Consider the following 21919-nt stretch of genomic DNA (forward strand, 5'->3'; position numbering starts at 1 on the left):
TTTCTAGACAATTTCTTTAGCATTCAAACACTTGTCCGCAAGATTTCACTTTCGTAAAGACGTGTTTCATTTGTAAAACTTCCTTCTTATTCTTGAATTTTTCATAGATTCTTGATTTCTTTGTTACATTATCCTCTGTTTACTTAATTATCTCTGTTTCTTTTGGAATCTATTCTATTTCTTTTTGTTGGTTTTTCTCTTTCATGCTATTTGCCTTCCTCATGTATCTGGGATGTTTTCCAAATTTAAGAATGAGGGCCTGGGTTGTATTTCCAAGTAGTTGGTAGGTTTCCTCTGCCTGGTATGTGTTGACTTCCTTCACTTGGATAAATAAACATATGCATTTATGCTTTAATTCTAGTTCTTTTCAGTGTGTAGGAATGTGTGTACATGGGCAGGACTTGGAACTCGCTGCCTTTGCTTGGGACCTCAGATAGGAAACCAAACTTTAGGTCAGGAAGTCCTCCAAGTGCCAGAATGGGGTAGGATTTAATCTAGGGCAAAGGTGCCCATCCTGGGAACCTTACATTTTAGAACAGGAACTCCTTTTTTTTTTTTTTTCTGCCTTCTCTGAACACAAAGACAAAAACAGGGGGAAGGCAAAGAGCTTAAGGAGGAGACAGTTGTGGAAAAATGGAGATCTACCTGGTGAGGATGTTTAGAGGAAGACTGGGTAGGAAAAACCACAGCCAGAGAGCCTACTGAGGAAACATCAGACATCCTCAGTAGCTGTGAATGAGAGAAAAAAAAAATGTAAAAAGCAAAGCGGTACACAGGGAACACAATTTATCAAAGGGCTCAATCATTTAAACATTCAATAAATTACAAATGAGCACTCTCTGTGCTTAGATTTAATTTTAACTTGACTGTATCATTGCCTGTAGGTGGTTTTCTTCTTACTTCTGACTTCAACAATCTAAATAAAGAGTTTTCTTCCTGCTCCTGCCTCTCAGAAGACTACAGCCCAGGTAAGAGTGGCCAACGCATGTCCCTACCTGCTGGGAAGGCCCTGGCACCTGGGAGGGGCAGAATCTTGGCTCTGCTAACGTTTATATCACCACGGCCTTGCAAAGCTGAACTCCATAAGGAAGTGGCAAAAATTGGAGTCAGGCTGGGAGTGGCTCCTAATTCTGATCATGTTATTTGTCCTTCCAATTACATACATTAGGTACACAGTATTTTCTGGAGTTATTGTAACAGTATGAAAATGTATGACTCTATTTTTATAAGCTCTTACATATCTAGGATGTCTCTATATTACGTATTTCTTATAAAGGTATGTCTTTATCACTTGCTTACTCTTTAGCAAATCTGATGGATTTTTTTTTTTTTCACTTTTTGAATATTTTCCTAAATCAAGATTTCACAAAGTATGGTCTGTGACTCAAAAAAAAAAAAACAAACACCACAAACAAAAAACAAAACAAAACAGAGGCACTTGCTGACAAAGGAGTCTCCTGGAAAGTTACTCCAAACCCAGACTATTAAAAATGGGACCCCTGGGCATCTGCATTTTAACATGTGCACCCCGGGTGATGCATTAGCTCCTGAATCTTTATGTGCATAATTAAGTTCCTTAGGGGATGCAAAAGGCTACCCTGAGCAATCCTTGTGTTGTGATGACTAGACACTGGCAAGAGAAGCCCATAGCCCTTCACTGTCAAGTGCAAAGGGAATGCCAATAGAAGCTGTACACTCAATGGCTCCAAAGGCCTTAGGCCTCTTAAATGGAGTTGCCATTGTGGGAGTGTCCGCTTGGAAAAGCCCATGAGATTGAGTGTTGGGTCCAGGTTTTGTCAAGGATAAGCCTGGACAAGAATAAGAAAAAGTATTGGTCAGCATTAGCATTAGCAATTTCTTAATTAGGAACCTATTGTTTCCTCTTTAACTTTACCTTAGAGTAAACTACACACACACTAAGACAACATCCATTCCTCCCTGCTTACCAGGTGAGTTAGAGTCTCACCAATATTTTCTAGAAGGGCCAGGTAGTCCAGGACTGCACGTGTGCACACATAAGGAGGCTTAATTAGCCAGGCATGGGGTGGGAAAATACTCCCCGGAAGAGTAAACATTTACATTTTTTGTTTAGATGGAAATGTTGATTTTCTTCCTTAAAGGGGAGAAAAGAGGTTTGTTTTGGTTAAGACCTTGGGACTGCTGAGATGTAAATATGCATAAACAGTGAGCAAACGGCCCCCCCTACACCCCCCACACTCCCGCTCACAGCCAAATGTGCAGTCCTATTACCTCCCATGTTCCAAAAAAGTACCAGCAGAAGTGGTGGGTTATTTTGAGGTGGAAGCTCATGTAAGTGAATGGGCATTTTAATATCCTGACAACAACCTCTTAATGACTTTAGTGTTCTTTGTAAAGCATGATTCTGATGAAACAAAAACACATTTTTTCAAATGTTAAAATATGAATCAGTATACTGTCACCAACATTATGGATAGTGGAAGGAAAGAATTGCACTTAGGAGGAGAAGCCCAAAGGAAAGAGGAAGCTGGATATCAAAATGGGAAACAGCTCGGAAGAACTAGAAAGACGCAGGAAGAGGGAGTACAGCAGAGGATGTAGCTGGGCCTGCCCCCATCCCACAGCCATGGACCCGAGAGACAAACATCCTTGCAGCCTACTACCTGTGTTTTAAGATACAGATGCTGAAAAGTGGCACCATTTTCCATGGCTCATTGCACAACACCTGAAACAGCTGTTCTCTGCCCTTTTGGTAGGGGCAGAAATAGAATACTGTGGACCAGCTAGAATTGTAAGAAATATTCATCGTGCTCTGTTAACTGTGATTGTTTTGTTCTGATTAAAGAAGGCACCGTCTAACCTGGCTGGGAATTGCATGTGGGACCTGGGAGCTCACCTGGAAATGTAGTCCACCCTCCCCATCAGGGAGCTGCCTGTTATCATGGAAAGATTAACAACTTTGTTGCAGAAACTGGAGCCGCCAGCCCTTTGAAGACCCACAGCCTTTGCATACCCACAGGCCTTTGCAAATCTCCAGCCCACATGACCTATAAACTGCCCATTTGACATCCCCTTTGTCTACTTCCCCCATGTACTCTTTGTCCTCCTACCCAATATAAGCAGCTAGCTATGGCGGGGCGGGGGGGGGGGGGGGGGGGGCGTGCAGAGCAGATTTTTATGGATAACCTGCTGCTGTCCCATACAGCTGGCATTATTAGAAAAGCTCATGTATGATTCAATCCTGTCTCTGTTTAACTGGCTCAATTTAGTGCAGGCAGCCTAGACCCATTGGTGGTCCCTTTATACTTTTGGTTTAAAAACAAAAAAAGCGGAGGGGAGGGGGGGGAGCACCATAAAAATGTCTACTCTTTTTGTTTGTTTTTTGTTTTTAAGTATATTTTTATTGATTTCAGAGAGGAAGGGAGAGAGAGAGAAAAAACATCAATGATGAGAGAGAATCATGGATCGGCTGCTCCCTGCACACCCCCTACTGGGGATCGAGCCTGAAACCCAGGCATGTGACCTGACCAGGACTCGAACCATGACCTCCTGGTTCATAGGTTGATGCTCAACCACTGAGCCATGCCAGCCAGGCAAAATGTCTACTGTTTTGACAATGTTTTCTCATGCAGATGAAAACCTGCCAGAGCCTGGGCATAAAAGATTTTAGACGTTCTTTGTGTTGTCGGTCCATTTTATTGTTGGCAGGACCAGTGCAAACACATGGGAGGCATCACTTACTCCAATCTCATCACAACGGTCCTCAAAGTTGAGAAGCAAGAGAAAAGCACCCTGAGGACAGGAGACGGGCTTTAAAAGGCCCACAGCTCCTAGTACTGAGGAGTCACTTTTTATTTGATCTCACCATCCTATATTTTAGTTAATTTAAGAAAAGAGAGATTTCATGAATATAACTTCACAATTTTCTAATCTACTGAGGATTTTTTTAACAGCTGTCTGTGTTGTTTCTCTAAGGTAGAAGCCCTATCTCTGTTCTTTCTTTTTTCTTTTTTTTCACTTCTGCTTAGAGAGAAATCAATTCATTCTGTCCTACTTGAGACGCACATGCCACATTCCTCCTGAGACAAGTAACAAATAAATGATTTTTTATTTTTAGCTCCTGTTTCCAAAATAAATCAGAGCAATATAGGACTGTTGGCAGAAAGAAACAAAAAGTTCTATCAAGCAAAAACGAACTCACAGCAGATTCCATGCCACTACCTTTTCCCATCAGTCGAGATCATTGTCCCTCCTCGCCCCCCCCCCCCCCCGCCATGCCCTTCCACTCTCCCCCCTACACACACACACTCACAGTAGCGACAAACCCATAGCGACAGCAGTACTCGTGCCTTCAGGTGCTCACCCAGCCCTGCCTGGTAACAGCACAGGAAAAGACCCTCCCATTAACGAGAATGAAGCAATTGCAGAGGACCAGGAGCAACGCAAAGCTCTGCCTAAGAGCAAGCATGCCCAAACTGTCCAAAGCACTCTGCACTGAGGAGCCTTCTGAAATAAAAAAGAAATTACCACCTGGTGGTTGAGCATCAACCTATGAACCAGGAGGTCATGGTTCGATTCCCAGTCAGGGCACATGCCCGGTTGTGGGCTCCATCCCCAGTGAGGAGCGTGCAGGGGGCAGGCAATCAATGATTCTCTCTCATCATTGATGTTTCTAGCTCTCTCACCCTCTCTTTTAATCTCTGAAATCAATAAAAATATATTTAAAAAAAAGAAATTACAGTCTTCATTGTGTTTCAAATCTTTATAGTCATAACCACTTACAAACTCAGAAATGCCTATCATCACTGAGGTTTAAAAAGTAAACTCAACTAAAAAAAAAAATTAATGCATTTGCAACCTCAACCTATACCTAAAAAATGTTGACACTAAAAACAAAACAAAACAAAAAACACCCTAGCTGGTTTGGCTCAGTGGAGAGAACATCGGCCTGTGGACTGAAGGGTCCTGGGTTCAGTTCCAGTCAAGGGCACATTCCCAGGTTTCTGGCTCGATTCCCCAGTGTGGGGTGTGGAGGAGGCAGCCAATCAGTGATTCTCTCTCATCATTGATGTTTCTATCTCTCTCTCCCTCTCCCTTCCTCTCTGAAATCAATAAAGTATATTTTAAAAATGTTGACACTATTATTTGTTATACATATTTATTATAGAAAATTTTAGAAAACATTTTAATTTTATATAAAAGGTTTTTTTGTTGTTTCTGTCGTATCACTGTAGAGTTAGTTCTGCTTTTAAATTCAAAATCCTGCACGGGGCAAACATAAAGCATTTTGAAAGTAATGTTAAAATGTGAAAATAATAATTATTAAATGTTGACATTTCTAAATGAATTGAAAGTTTTGAGGGGAGAAAACCTTTCTCTCCAAAAACCTTTCTCTCACTTCCTCATGCATCCACCTTCATTAGAGTGTCAATATTATTTCTCTTAATCGTTTCAGGGTTTAATAGGAAAATGGCTAAATTTGTTTATGTTTCTTTCTAGTAAGAGGAAAATGTGTTATGTCAGTTAGATCAAGACTTTTAGAAAAAAAAGTAAAGCTTGGATATCTAATAAGACACTTCAAATAAGGAAGTTAGAAGCGAACGCTAGTGATCCCCGATGGACCTCCCCTTCACCGTGTATCTTACATAGCTAAAGGGAGTGAGGTGGGAAGACTTCCCAACTTTTAATATAGTGGCCTCAATGTTTCACTCCTCTTTTTGTAACTTGACTTTTTTTTAATTGATTTTTTTATAGAGAGGAAGGGAGAGGGATAGAGAGTTAGAAACATCAATGAGAGAGAAACATCAATCAGCTGCCTCCTGCACACCCCGTACTGGGGATGTGCCTGCAACCAAGGTACATGCCCTTGACCAGAATCGAACCTGGGACCCTTCAGTCTGAAGGCAAAGACTGAGCCAAACCGATTAGGGCTGTAACTTGACTTTCAAAATAAAAGTTTGAGGATGGGTGGGAATAATTAGTGGTTGAACATCTACTTTGCCAAACATCTAAAGGGGAATAAGATTATTCAAAAATAAAGCATCATTTAATATTGGCTAGGCAAAAAAAAAAAAAAAAAAAAGTAAATTCATATTTGGAGTGAAAGTGAAGGAGAGCTTGGCTTGGAAATAAGTCATGGAAAATTTTCCGTGACATTGTCAGCTGTCTGACATAGTGGGGACTAAAGGGGAAAAGCACACTGGAAAAGAATATTCAAAAGAGTGGATACGGAATTCATCAGTAAGATCTCAATTTAGTCTGGACAATCATAATGCTATCTACAACAAAGGTAGTAAAAGCATTAATTTTTTAAGGAATTTAAATAGTGAATTAGAAAAGTAGTACCACCTGATTTATTTAAAAAACAAAAAACTAAAAACAGTATGGCTCAGTGGTTGAGAGTTGACCTACGAACCAAAAGGCCACAGGTTTGATTCCCAGTCAGATCACATGCCCAGGTTGTGGGCTAAATCCCCAGTGGGGAGAGTGCAAAGGGGCAGCCAATTAATGTTTCTCTCTCTCATTAATGTTTCTATCTCTTTCCCTTCTTCTCTCTCTAAAATATCAATTAAAAATATTTTTTTAAAAAAGAAGAAGTTCTGGAACTTGTATTCTTAGATGGGAAAACACAGACACAGATGCTAACATGCTGAGGTTGGCACCCTGTGGCCCATGGAATTGGTGGACCTCTTCTGAACTGTACATCTCCTTCTTTCTCTGCCAACTGTTAGCCCGTAAGTGTTCTCCTTAACATGTTTAACCCTCTTTGGACAGGTGTCTAAGCTCTACCAATAGACTTGGAGATTCTAGGGTTGCAAAGAATGTCTTCTATTTCTGGACATTCAGCCTTTACTATGTAGAGGGAAATGGTGCTTGTTTGCTGTTAGTGGAATCCCTTAAAACATTAATGGGGAATATTGTATTTACCTATAAAGGCAGCTTTAAAATTAAGAGGAAAATGCTTGATGTTCAATAGATATACAATGACCAAACTTTAAATTAAATCCAGTTGAGAGATTTTAAAAACTAGGGGGAAAAATAAGGACACAGGCATGTGCATTGCACCAAGTTCTTGGTAAACCTAATGTGATTGGATCATGGTAAGATTCAAGTCATTCTCTCTTCCCAAGTGTGAAAAAAAGAAAACAAGACAGGGAATACCTCTCTATGTATACAAATTGGATTGAAAGGAAATCTAAGAAAATGAAACCTAAGCGATAGGATTTTAAAAATGGGCATAGTTCTTTAAAAAACAGATTTGACCATAAAACATCCCAATTACCACCAACAAATGAAAGGGTGATAATCACTAATGTATTTATTTCTAAGATTTCCTGTGTCTACGATTTTGGCACTGTCTCAAAATATTATTTTCCCTTTTTTAAATATAGTCCTTTAACAAATATTTATAGAGCACCTTTTGCTGGGGACTGAGATTCATTCCAGGTACATGCACATAAGCAAGGTAGACACAATCCCTGCTAACTTTTCAGAGAGGAAGACAGATGATGAGGGTGAGGGTTTCTCAATTATTCACTCGTGCCACAGATAGTCATTGAGTGCCTCCCACCTGACTCTACTGGACCCTTGAAATATAGCAGTGAACAGAACATGCAAACCCCTTGTTTCCATGGAATTTAAACTACAGTGACAAAGAGATGTCATCAATAATGCACCAGAGGTAAATAAAGCAGGGCCATGGGACTGGAAATAGAAACCTGGGGGAGGGAGGTGTCTGGCATAAGTTTATATAGAACTAGAGGTCCTGCCTGCTGTGGCTTTGTCCGGAAGGAAGGACGTTCGGTCTAATTAGCATATTGTGCTTTTTTTATTATAGACTAGAGGCCTGGCGCATAAAATTCATGCACAGTGGGGGGGCTCAGCTTCCAGAAGGAAGGATGTTCGGTCTAATTAGCATATTGCGCTTTTATTATTATAGACTAGAGGCCTGGTGCATAAAATTCATGCACAGTGGGGGGGGGGGACTCAGCAGTTAGGAGCCTCCTCCTCAGCAGGAGGCTCCTAACCACTGGCCTCCTGCCTGTCTGATCACTCCTAACCACTCACCTGCCTGCCTGATCACCCCTAACTGCTCACTTGCCTGCCTGATTGCCCCTAACCGCTGGCCTGCCTGCCTGAACACCCCTAACCACCTCTGCATGCCTGCCTCATTGCCCCTAATTGCTTGCTTTCCTGACTGATCGCCCCTAACTGCTCACCTGCCTGCCTGATCGCCCCTAACCGCCTCTGCCTCGGCCCCCGCCACTGCAGCTTCATCCGGAATGACGTCCGGAAGGTCGTTTGGCTATCCGGTCTAATTAGCATATTATGCTTTTATTATTATAGATGGTCAGGGGAGTCTTCCCAGAAGGAAGGGAGACAGGGAAGGCACAGCCAACAGGGAAGAGATGGTGATGACAGCACTAATAATGGATGACAGACACTGAGGCCTTGTTATATGCCAGGCAGTGTTCCACACACTTTGTATGTATTAACAGGCTTCATGACAACCCTGTGTGGTCAATATTACACTCACTTTACAGGTGAGGAAACTGAGGTATAGAGAAGCCCATGATGCATCAAGGTGCACAAGTCAAAGTATATATACCCACAGTTTGACCCCTGTTTTAAATTCTTTTTAAAAATAGGTAAACAACAAAAACAAGTACAAGCTCTGGTGAGTGGCTAAATGCTGTGGATAAAGGAAATGTCTGCTTAAGATAAGGTCAAAAGGGAAGGCCTCTCCAAAGAGTCCACATTTCACCTGAAAACTGAAGCATGGAAAGGAGTCATCTAAAGGGGCATTCCAGGGAGCGGGGAGAGCATGTGCCTGTGTCCTGTGGTCAGAGGATCCGGGCTAATTGGAGGAGCCTGGGGAAGACGGATACATCTGGAGTTCAAGAATAAAGGGAAGGGTCTTGAGAGATGAGGTAGGAGAAATAGGCAGAGGTTGTGTTATATTGGCCTGATAGGGAGTTTGGATTTTATTATAAGTCACTGGTGAGCCACCAGGGTTTTATCTGGTTTTGCTTTTAAAGAATGTCACTTTGCTTCCATGTGAGAAAAAAAAATCAGGTTTTTATGAACAGTTAATAGAAACTGTATTGGGATGAGGGGGGTCAAGTCTCATATTTTCTTTAACTATACATAAAGCGTACAGGCAAACAGCCGCTATGTGTATGATACACTAGTATGATGCACACATACTAGTATATATGAATCCCGTGTCCAATATTTACTTACAAACAAATCAAAACTGTTTTTAAGACAATAGTATGGTGATTACAAGAGGGAAAGGTAGGTATGGGGAGGTAGAAGAGGGCATGGAGGGGGGATAAATGGTGATAGAAAGAGACATGTGAATACACAATACAATATACAGGTGGTGTATTACAGAATTATACACCTGAAACTTATATAATTTTATTAACCAATATCACCCCAATAAATTCAATAAAAAAGTAAACAAAAAACAAAAAACACAAAACTATGTTTAGGAAAACTGTGCAGGCTGTACTCACTTTGTGTTTTTAAAACAGACCTCATGCAAGGGGGATAGTCTGCCTGCATTTGCTGGGATTGCTGAATCCTCGCTATCACTGAACTCACTTCATCCTTTAACTTTTTGGCCATTTCTCTAACTACAGAAAGCCATCAGAATGCTAGCTATGGTTTGCCTGGATGTGACATGTCCAAATACCTTCAGCCACACATTAAATGGACAATTGTCTCTTTGTGAGGAGAGGCTGTTGACAGAAGACCGCTCTGGAACTATACAAGCTCCACCTTCATCTGTTCTCGTAGGATGTTCAATGTTTCATTGCACACTGTGGTTTCAACTGAGGATCAGATTTGGAACTGAACAGCTTTCTGCTCAGTGGAGCTGGACTAAAATGTCACAGCTGTGAAGATGTCTTTTTTTTTTTTTTTTTTTTAAGAAGAGAGCATTGTCCTGTCAAGAGCACCACCACGTGGCCTAGGCAGATGCTACATCCCAAGATGTCACTAGATTGCAAACTCCCACCCAAAGACCTGCCTGGCTGTTCACATGGAGAGGATCAAGTTTCAAGCATACCTTTGGATAAATGAAGTCAATGACTCAGGGAATTCATTTGTTAAACTTTTCCGAAATTTAACGAAAAGATAAAAATCACAGTATTTCAGAGTCTGAAGTATTGCTATTATTAAGAAAAATACACACCAAGATTGCCGGTTCGATCTCCAGTCAGGGCACTTGCAAGAATCAATCAATGAATGTATAAATAAATGGAACAACTCTCTCTCTCTCTCTCTCTCTCTCTCTCTCCCCTCCCTCCCTTCCTCTCTCTCTAATCAATCAATCAAAAAATCAAAAAGAGAGATGCACCATCTAATTTAGAGTTAAGAAGACTGATTCTTTCAGAGAAAATAAACAATTAGTTAGAGGCCGAAAGCTGCCTACTAGAAACAGGCCAAGCTGCTTCCCTCAGCAACAATCAGTGTGAATGTTACAGTTTTTAAAGCACTACAGTATTTCTTTTACTTTTCCCAGGAATCCTGCAAGATGGGTAAAGAAGACGTCATTGCTAATTAACCATTTAAAAACTGGCATTAAAGAAGGAAGTAATTTGCCTAAGGTCAGACAGAGCTAGAGCTGGGAGTAAAAATCTAACTCAGTTTCCCTCCCTACCATTCTTTTCTGCTACAATCTATATTTTAAGTCATCTACTATAAGAATAAAAGCTGAAGTGACTAAAAGACCCAAAGAAATTGGGAAACATAATTAGATAGACTTTTTCCTAAGAAAAAGTGGAACTAAAAATGGAGACTATTTATGGTATAATATTTACATACAATCATCAGAAAGAGTAAAAAGGGTATTAAATGCACCAAAATCATACTTTATTTTCTTATTGATTTTTAGAGTGAGAGAAAGGGAGAAGGAGAGAGAGAAAGATCAATGTGAGAATGAAGCATCGATCAGCTATCTCCTGCACAGCCCCTACTAGGGATTGAGCTAAAAACCTATGCATATCCCCTGACTGAAAATCGAACCAACTGGCAACCTTTAGGTGCACAGGAAAATGCCCAGCCGACTGAGCCACACCAGCCAGGGCACAAAAGTCATACTTTGAAGTCATACATTAAAGAAAAAATGTCTGTGCAGGGTAATGAGTTAGAAGACAACAAGAAAAGAAATGGAGGCGGTCTGAGACTGTGTCAGTGGATTTAGACTTGAATTGCCACAGAACATTTTTCCGCAATTACTGGTCTGAGAAAAATAGTCTGGTCTATAAAAAGGCCACTTGCCTGGAGATTTTATATTTAGTAACGAAAGGATACGAGACAGGTGAAAATTCCAGAGCCACAGCCTTCCAGTCTGGTGACTAATCAGGTTTGGAAGCGAGATTGGCACTTCCAGGTGAAGTGGGATGCTGACAGGCAGCTTTGGACAGGGAGTGGAAAGACCCTCATTCTGAAGCTCACTGCTGAGACTCAGGACTACCCAGCTCTACACAGCATCCGCAATCCTGGTTCCAGCTCGACTCTGCCACTCGGGAGCTAGTCACGTGCTCTCAACCTCAGTTCCCTCCATTGTAACATGGTGTGAGTAATGAGGTGACACCATTTATGTCAACCAAAGATTTTGCATGCATCTCTCAATCGTTCTGCACACAATCCCGTTATGTAGGTACAACTGTCCCTCGGTATCCACCAGGAATTGGTTCCTGGACCTCCCACAGACACCAAACTCTAAGGATGCTGACGTTTCTTATATAAAATAGCATAGTTTAAGCATATAACCCATATTCGCATACAGGCTCCTGCAGGGTACCCCTACACCTCACTTCAGTCGCATGGATTTAGCTTTGTGCTCGGTGCATGGCAAATTCAACTTTTGCTTTTTGGAACTTTCTGGTATTTTTCCCCCCAATGTTTTCCATCTACAGTTTGGTTGAATCTGTGGATACAAAACCCAAGGATAAGGAGAGCCAACGGTACTACACTTATTCCCATTTGGCTAACCCAAGGTCTAGAGAAGGTGTTAATGTGCTGCTCAGAGGCACCACTGGTCTCTTAACCTGCTTTACTGCGTCACTTCTCCTTCATGGTCAAGTAACCAACTGGCATGCTGCTTTTACACGCGAGTCTCTCAGGAGCTTTGCTTGTGAATTAGTCCCTGCAAGTCCAGCTCTAAGAGTGATGTCGAATGTCTGACACTTCAAACTAGGGTAACAGTGAAGCTTTTGTGCTAATGGGCTAGAGAGCCAGTCACGGGAGACATCCCTCAAGGTCTAGTTCCTGTAGAAATCCTGGCCACTTCCATCATGTTGCCATCACCTCTTATAAGCTGTAATGGGAGGAGAAAAGGCAGCAGGATCCAAGCTGAGGTCTCGTTCCCAGGCTGGGTGTGTTAGAGCCCACATTTATCATGCCAACACGGCACCTCGACCCTATACTGTGACTAATGATCGGTGAGACCACAAAAGAGGTAGTAGGAAGAATAGAAACCGAAAGGCGTGTGTAGCAGAAATGGAAATTTGAACTCGGCCTTGGGACAGACCTGTGCTACCAGACTGGGCTCTGTGTGAAGCTGGCTAAGGCAGCTTTGGGGGCAAGCGGAGAGGCGGGCCGAGGGTGTCTCAGGGGGGGAGTTGTGTTGCTTGAGGAAATGGATCTCAGCTGAGGAAAGCAACAAAATGTTGATTTTACAACAAAGCACGCTCTGGCGGTTGGCAGGCTGAGACCACCAGTTCCCAACTGCTTGCAATAGACAGGGATTCAGAGACCAAACCAAGCCCCCAACTGTTAGAGCAGAGAGGACAGTTCTGTCTGTGCAGGTTTGGGTTGAGGGAGGTGTTGGTGTGAAGTGGACAAATGTGACCCAGCTGAAATGAAAGGCTGTGTACGGGTGTGTGTGTGTGTGTGTGTGTGTGTGTGTGTGTGTGTGTGTGTGTATGTGTGTATCTGTGTGTGTGTTGAAAAAGCATTTACATTTGGGCTAGAAGTCCTCTAGTTCTGGGGAGTGGGGGTGGCGTGATATATAAGCAGAAACAAAAATCAGTCTTTCACTAGGGAAACTCTTTGAACTTATAAGATATTTCACTCAAATACACTTCCTGCCTACTCCCTAGACAAATATTTAGAACATACAGAAAGAAAGAAATCTCCCTTGTGTAGAGAGCACTCCACCCCATTTCTCTAAGACGGACTGGCTCCAGAAAAGGTCTAACTAATCGAACGCCGCGGATCGCTGCAGAGTTGTATAATTTGACCTCATCTCTTCATGCCGTGGGGACTTGGACTAGCCGGTGGAAAAGGTAAATCCTGTGGCAAATGAGAAGCCAGCCTCCGTGCCAAGGTAGCTTCTGGGACGCAGGACCACTGCGCGCGTTCAGAGAGAGGCAGGTGTACCTGGGTGTGCTGAGCCAGAGGACACCGCCGGGCCCCCTGCAGGGTGATCTGTTAAATATTAATGAACCCACAAGCTACAGAGAACCCTGGGGGCGGCCTAACTGCTTTTAGAACTGCTTCGTTCCTGTCCGTAACCCACTTCATTAATGTTGCCAAGCAACACTTGGGCTGTGTTAGACCTTTCATGGCTCATTTCCAAAATGTTAACATTAAGGCAACAACACTGTTTGCAAACCACAGTCTGGCAAATAAAACATTAAAAGAAACAGCAGAAACTTTGAATTACATTCACTCTCCTGGACTGTTCCACGGAATGCTTTAAAGAGTAAAACCTCTTGATCTAAGCCGCAATGGACATAAATGACTCTGCGGTAGATTAAAGGTAACTCTCCAAAGATGTCGACCACCTAATTCCATGGACGTGACCGTAAGCGGAGTAGGGACTTTGCAGATATAATTAAGCCAAGGGTTTTATGTCAGGGAGATTGTGCTGGGTTATCCTGCTGGGACCAGTGTAATCCAAGGGTCCTCCTAAGAGGAAGGTCAGGGACAGGAGAAGACGAGTAGGAGATGGAGGCAGAGGTTGGAGTGATGCAGCCTCTAGCAGCTGAGAGAACCAAAGAACAGATTCTCCTGAGGAGTCTCCCGAAGGAACCAGCTATTCTAGCAGCTTGATGTTAAGTCTGTAAGACTCATTTCAGACTTCTAACCTCCAGCACTGTAGGATGAAAAATCTGTGTTGTTTTAAGCCAGGAGGGTACACAGAAACAAGAAAACCTAAGCCAGACCCATTTGTAAATGTATGAAAAGTTTAAAACATGATAAACAAGCCATAGAACACCCTCCATGTCTGCCTCACCCCTACCCACTTCCTGAGAGCACAGTGCTCAGACAGTTCCGCAGGTATAAGCTGTCCACAGGCCCAGATACATCTGATTGGACCACCTAGAGTTACACTCCCAGAGGCTTAGGATATCAGGAAGGCTGGTGCAGTAAGTCTGCCTGGTGAGATGGTCCAGTAGGGATAGTGACCGGCCAAAGGAATCAGATTCTCTCCCAGGGGTTTTGAGTACAAGACACCAAGAAAGCAGTAACAAAGAGAGACAAAGAGGACTGAGTGAGTAGAAGAGGGAGTAGAGGACCCCAAAGTCTAGGGACCAGGTAGCCACCCTTCCCCATGGTTCCCATGTCTCACAGGGCCCAGCACACGAGCTGTGCAAATAACTGTTCAGTGGAGGAACAGTAATACACTGCATTCAGTTCTTCCTGAGACCTGGATTGCTGCTGAGATTGGTTCTTGTGTTTCCTTATTTCCCATGTAGCTGTAAATGACCTTACCCTACCTGAGATGACCTTGAGTAGATTCTGTTCTTTATCATCATAAAGAGCTTAATCAAGATTCTCTCTGCCCTAGTCTCATCCTCTTATAAGATTACCGAGGACAAAGCAATTGGCATTTCTTCAAAGAAGCTATACAAATCGCCAATAAACACTTAAAAAGATGCTCAAAGTCATTAGAGAAATACAAATCAAAAGTGCAATGATACTACTTCACACACATTAGGATGGCTATACTCAAAAAGTACTGGTGAAGCCCGGCCAGTATTGCTCAGTGGTTGAGCATTGGCTTATGAACCAGGATGTCACTGTTCGATTCCCAGTCAGGGCACGTGCCTGGGTTGTGGGCTCCATTCTCAGTGTGGGGCATGCAGGAGGCAACCAGCCGATCAATGATTCTCTTTCATCCATGATGTTGCTGTCTCTTTCTCCCTTTCCCTTTCTCTCTGAAATCAATCAAAATATATATATATATTTTAAAAGTACTGGGGAAGACGTGGTGAAATTGGAGCCTTCATGCATCACTCGTGGAATATAAGTAAACTACCACAGAAAACAGTTTAGTGGTTTCTCAATAAGTTAAATAGAATTATAATGTGATCCAGTGATTCTACTCCTAGGTGTAATATAAAAACAATCTGAAAAATAGATGTTCAAACAAAAACTTTGCACACAAATTTTCACAGTGGCACTATTCACATTAACCAAAAAGTAGAAACAATTAAAATGTCCATCAGGAGATGAATGGCTAAGCAAATGTTGGTATATACATACAATAAAATATTATTCATCCATAATAACGGAATGAAACACTTATACATGCCACAGTGCGGGTGAACCTAGAAAACATCATGCTAATTGAAAGAAGCCAGGCACAAAAGGCCACATATTGTGATTCCATTTGTATAAAGTACTCATATGAGGTAAATCCATAGACACAGAAAGCAGGTTAGTGGTTGCCAGGGGTGTGGAAAAATGGGAGTAACTGCCCAATGGGTACAGAGCTTCCTTTGGGAGTGATGAACATGTTCTGGAACTAGATCGTGGAAAAGATTGTACAAACATTGTGAAGGTTATGTAACTGCACATTTCAAAATGGTGGATTTCATGTCATGTGAATTTTACCATAATAGAAAAGATTATTGAAAATGTATTTCCTATAGCATGTTCATTTATTTGTCACATTTATAGACATTCACTTCAACTTATTGCTATGCTGGCAGGAACCCCAAATCCTGCCCTTGCTCCAAGTGGCTTTGGGAGTTGCATTATTTCTTTGCTATCAAGGGTCCACTCCAGGATGCAGAACACAGACACCTCTCCACGATTTATCAGAATCAGAACCAGGACTCCTTTCACAGGGGACTCTGTTGTCAGCTTATACTCTATTGTCAATATATAGCTCATTTTGTAAAAGGGAGTAGAAAATTCTTCAATGACATTTGTCTAGATTCTGCTGATTCATGACTAGCCTCGAAGTGAGCAAGAAAAAAAACTATACAAAATTTAGGTCCATGCAGACCTTTTATTTCACAGTTTTAATATGAGATCAAGATAAGCTTGCATTGTTAAAAAATTGATCCTGTAGAGAAGTAAAAATAATTTTCCCTCTATCCTTCTAGGTTTTTGGCTGAGACCCCCAGTAATAAAAGACAGAGTAACAGAAAAAAACAAAAAAAAACACAGAAGTTTAATAGCTCATGCCTTCTTTTCTTTTGTTAATAGTTCCCTATAAAAACTTTCCATTTTGTACAACCCCACTGGGAGGGCCCTTCTAGTTGTTAGATGGTATGTTGCTCAATTCATGAATCATTTAATAAAGCCAATTAGATCTTTAAATTTACCCAGTTGACTTCTGTTTAATCCTCACCCAAGGATATGTTTTTATTGATTTGAGAGAGAGAGAGAAATCAATGTAAGAGAGAAACAGTGATAGGTTATTTCTCATATGGGCCCCTACTGAGGATCAAAACTGCAACCTAGATATGTGTTCAGACTGGGAGTTGAGCCAGCAACCTTTTGGTTTACAGGGCGAGGGACCAACCAACTGAGCCACCCAGCCAGGGTGAACTTGGTTTCTTAACATTAATATTAACTAACACAGATTGGGTATTTTCTGTGGTGTGGGTACTTTACTGGGTCTTCACATAAGCTTCTCACTTAGTCCTAACAAACTGAAGGCATATTACTTCCATTTTATAAAAGAGAAGGATGAGGCTTAGGTAAGTTATATTCTTTGCCCAAGCCACCCATTTCTGTAAGAGACAGAATAAGGTTTAAAATGAGGTTGGCTATGTCCTTAACCACATTACCCACATCACACATAGGGCCATAGTACTACAGTATTCCCAGCATTTTGGAAAAGACAGGCTTACTAAATAAATATCAAGATAGGTCATCTTGAAACCACCAAACCTGCAGATGGCCCTAATTCACACCATTTAAAAAACTAATCTGATTGAACTCCCATATGCTGCTTGTTTCCAGAATTTATTCGAAGCTCAAAACAAGTTGGACCTTATTTCTGTTTTGAGAAAATTAAGGAAAGTGATATCCCATTGAGTCAAATTGCTAGGTCAAAGGCTCTGATCAGCATTCAGAGTAAAAGGCAACATGAAACACAGAAATGATGCAAACTCCACTTAGTCTGTGAACTAAAAGAGGCTAAATTAGTGAGATATTCTGTCTAGTAGCAAAGACAGGAGAAAGAAGTATGTTTGCATACTTAAAATTTGACCTTTTCATGATCGGATGCTTTTCTGAACGTTTCAGGGGACAAACCAGTCGTTTGTTGTGACACGATCCTGAGTAAAAAGTACGATACATGATGCAAACGTTGAAGAAAAAGCAGGAAAGGCACAGGAAGTAAGCCTTCTGGACTTTTCTGATAGACAGTTCCCATGTGTCGGTTCATAAAGGTTATCTGATAAAAATAAACTCAACACAGGAAGAGTTTTCCCCTCAATCTGAAACAACCATGCTAGTCATCTCTGGAGTAAAGATGGATTGGGAGCTTGTCATAACCCAGCGCTCCATATTCCCATCCCATCATTTAATGCCCCCGCCTTTCAGGAGGAGAAGGGACATTCCAGGCTTGTGAACACTATTTGTTAAAATATATTTTTTACTGACTTCAGAGAGGAAGGGAGAGGGAGAGAGAAACATCAATGATGAGAGAGAATCATTTATCAGCTGCCTCCTGCACACCCCCTACTAGGGATCAAGCCCACAACCCAGGTATGTGCCCTTGACCAGAATCGAACCTGGGACCCTTCAGTCCGCAGGTCGACACTCTGTCCACTGACCCAAACTGGCTAGGGCATGTGAACACTATTTTAAAACAGGGAATACGGTTTTCTCCCCAGGGACCTAGGATAGACTCTAGTGAGCTAGACCGGATCGGGTTGTTTCTCTTGTTTCTCTGGCGTAACAACAAAAGCCAAATGACTCCCTTTACCAGAAAGTGCACCTGCCCGTGGGCCCGTGACATTTTACCTTCCAGAAGCAAATCAGGACAGACCTGAGATGAGAGAAAGCGCTCTCTGGCTTTCCCAGGACTGCGAGGCCCTTCTAGGCATGACCTATGACACAAATCCCATGCAGGGACTTGGGGACAAAAGCAACTCCAAGAAGCCCCCAGCGCACAAAAGCATGACTGCTAATTTATTCATTCCTCACACTGCCCACCCCACCCCTAGCAGCACAATCCATCAGTTTTCCTCTTTTAGATATTATTTCTGGTGTGCTGGCTAAGCATAAATCAAATTGTTTTCAAAACACAATGCGAACAATCAGCAGAAAACAAAATTATTGATCAACTATGGAAGAAGAGTTGGGCAACTACTATGGGCTCATGGTCGAAGGCCTGCAGATGAGGCAGGAACACCTGGGACACGATAACCGCCTGTCCTTGGGACTCCTACCATGTAGTCTTTCCTCTCCAACCAACACACATACAACGGTTTGTATATAAGACAGGTTGGTATGCCAGTTATCAGGAACAACAAGGGAAATAAGTCAGTTTTTTTATTTTATTTTATTGTTTAAAGTATTACAAATAGTAGTACATATATCTCCTTTGTTTCCCCCATTGTCAGTTTTAAAGACACTTTATATTTTTATTGATTTCAGAGAGGAAGGGAGAGGGAAAGAGAGATATGTTGGCTGCCTCCTGCACAGCTCACACTGGGGATTGAGCCCACAACCTGGGCATATGCCCTGACCAGGAATAGAACCACGACCTCCCAGTTCATGGTTCGATGCTCAACCACTGAGCCACGCACTGGCTGGGCTAAAGACACCTTAAAATAAACTATTTGTCACCAGTACTGAGAATGCCACTCCTATCCCCAATATCAGCATACTCCTCGGGATGCCCCAGGTTATGCCATCGTGTCAGATACTCATCTGGCTTTCTGAATTTTCAGCAATGTCTAAACTCATGATGCCCATTGGAATTATGAGAGGAGATGAATCAAGGCCTCCATCATAGCTTGTGGAAGGAAGATGTTGTAGAGATGGATAGACCAAGCTTCTCCCTAAATCTTTCAGTTTTTCCCCAGGTGCAACCTTCCCATCACTAAAGCCATTTCTCTGCAAAAACTGGCAGTAGGGACCATTATCAAGAGGGAAACAAACTAAACCTTTGATACATGTGTGCAGAGGGTAACCAGAGATCTTGTGAGCCCTTGATAAGCCAAGCAATATACACACAAGACTGATATTCAGCCAGTAGCTACTGATACCATCATTCCAGTTGCTAATATGTTGAATTGCTTCCTCCATGAGTTGATGAGGAGGTGCTGCCACAAGACCCCTCCCACACACACGTGGAGCCCCTTCTTTCCCCCTAGGACCCCCAGCCACCACGAGAGTTAGCATCCGTTGATTCGCCAGTACCTATGGCATATCGATCATTAGATACTCTGCATCTGTGCCAACAGTGTGTGCCAACTCATATACATGGGAAATAAACGTGATACAACATCTCTTGGGAGGATGGATTTTCAGTTTTCCATTTTGCCTAATAATAAAAGGAAACATTAGATGGGCTCCATTCTCTCCAATAGTTTGTAGATATTTTGCTTAAAGAAATGTGGATTCCCTGGTAACTGTACACTTAACACAGAAATATCAGAACTTCCTTCTAAGCAGGAAGCAAATTATTAATTTAAAGTCATTGAATCTCTTCGTTCTTCACACCTTTATCAAGCAAAAGAACTCCTTAAACATCTGATAAGTTAATTTAAAAATATTTAAGGGAAAATTTAAAGTTTAAGCTTTATGCTCATTAGAAGAGCTAGACACCTGGTGAGGTAGTCTGTGAAATTCTCACTTATAACTTATTAGGATTATTCTGCTTTGAAAATTCTTGGCGCGGGGGGGGGGGGGGGGGCTCTATCAATTTTATCATTGATTAGAAGAAGAAATAGTAAGATATACAAAGCAGTTAGTAGTTGTGTCTAACCAATATTTTAGGAAAATGGGTGTTATTGCCATGTCTGTGTTAAGATGTTCTTCTTTTCGCCATGGAAATGTGGATATGTAAATCTTGACACCACCGGTTCTTCTCCAAACACTTTGTGCCTCAATGTCAACATACATTTCCCCTCCACATTCAAGTTCCCCTTCACTGCCCATTGCTTGCTTGGCTCTCCCTTGATTGTAGTGACACCTAATGTCAGAATCAGAGAATAGCTTCAGCTCAGCCCCGTCAAGCTCCCCAGCGGCCGGGGCTCTTTAGGTTACGAGCTCATTAGAATAACTTGTTGGGCCCTGAAAACGTGACCAAAACTGAGTCACGTCTGTTTAAAATGAAAATAGAATTACTGCTTGAAACTATTTGAATCGTATTTTTTAAACATTGACTGTGTTCTGAGACATCTCCTTTTTACTTAACTACCTTTATACCTAAAACCTAATCAGTCCATCTTCTTGATAGTTTTCTTACTTAGTTCCTTGTTTCAGTGGGCTCATTTTAATAATAGTTGCAACAATAAATAAGAAAACTAATAGTTATTGGGAATTCATCAAACATAATTTTTATGTTTATTTATTATCGCTTCCAAGAAAAAAAAAGCAAGTTGACCTTGGTACTCTCTGTCTTATCTCCAGTAATTCCAAGAAGCCTGGTCCAGAGTATTACATGTCTGGAAAGGTACTTTCTGTCCCTTTTGATGTTCACTCTCATTTAATCTTCACAAGAACTCTGTAAGATGAAGGAACATCATTATCATTTCTATTTCTATGAATAACTTGTTTGAACAGTGGTTACTAATCTGGTATTGGAACCCAGACATCATGGCCCTAGAGCAGGACAAGGGGAGGCTGGGTGCAGAGGGTGAATGGCCCCATGATCATTGTTCCTCAAGTGACTCCCATAAGTAACAAGTTGGCATGACAGCTGTTAAGGCAACGTTAGACGAAGCATTATGAAATAGGGGATTGAAATCAGTGGCCCCAGTGTATAGTGTGTAATAAAACAAATTCCCCTTTCATGTTCTTGCTTTCCCTCCAATCCGCCTCGGAGAATGAGTTCCCCACCATGGGGCCGCTCTTCCAGATGTTAGGACCTGTCCACTCCTCTTCACTACGGCCTACACTCTTAACCACTATGTTTATCTTCCTTAATAGAAAAGAACAAAACAAACACCAAATTTGGGTTCCAAAGATCTGAATTAGAAATCAATCTCTGTCACTGTGAGGTTGGGCAAATCACTGAACTCATTTTAGGCTCAACTGGAAGTACATGTAACTTTCAATTCAAATGGCAAGCCGAACCCACATTCCTCTACACTCTCCTTTGAATATTTTAGGAGAAACGTTTTTTCCTCTTTGTAGACTAGAGAAAGGGATATTCAGCCAAACGGAATATTCAAAGAATCTCTCTAAGATAGTACAAGCAAGGTCATCAGAATGAAAGAAGGGAAGATATGCCCAGGATCTAAAATAGATGAAGGAAAGCCTTGAGGGGCATACATGAAGGGACCTCTCTAGAAAGTTTGCAGTGACGCCTGAAACGAAGGCTAAGTCAGGGGATGGTGGGTGGCAGTAAGTTTCAATGCTGCTGGAGTTTCCAGAAAAACAATGAACCTCAGAGTCTTCACAAAGTCGGGGAGCCACAAAGGCACCCACAGTGTAAATCAGGCCTAGGAACCTGCAGTCACCCCCAAGGCCTCACACCTGGCTGGACACATCTCTACAGAGG

The sequence above is a fragment of the Eptesicus fuscus genome, chromosome 14 (assembly GCF_027574615.1).
Source record: "Eptesicus fuscus isolate TK198812 chromosome 14, DD_ASM_mEF_20220401, whole genome shotgun sequence".
Classification (NCBI taxonomy): domain Eukaryota; kingdom Metazoa; phylum Chordata; class Mammalia; order Chiroptera; family Vespertilionidae; genus Eptesicus; species Eptesicus fuscus.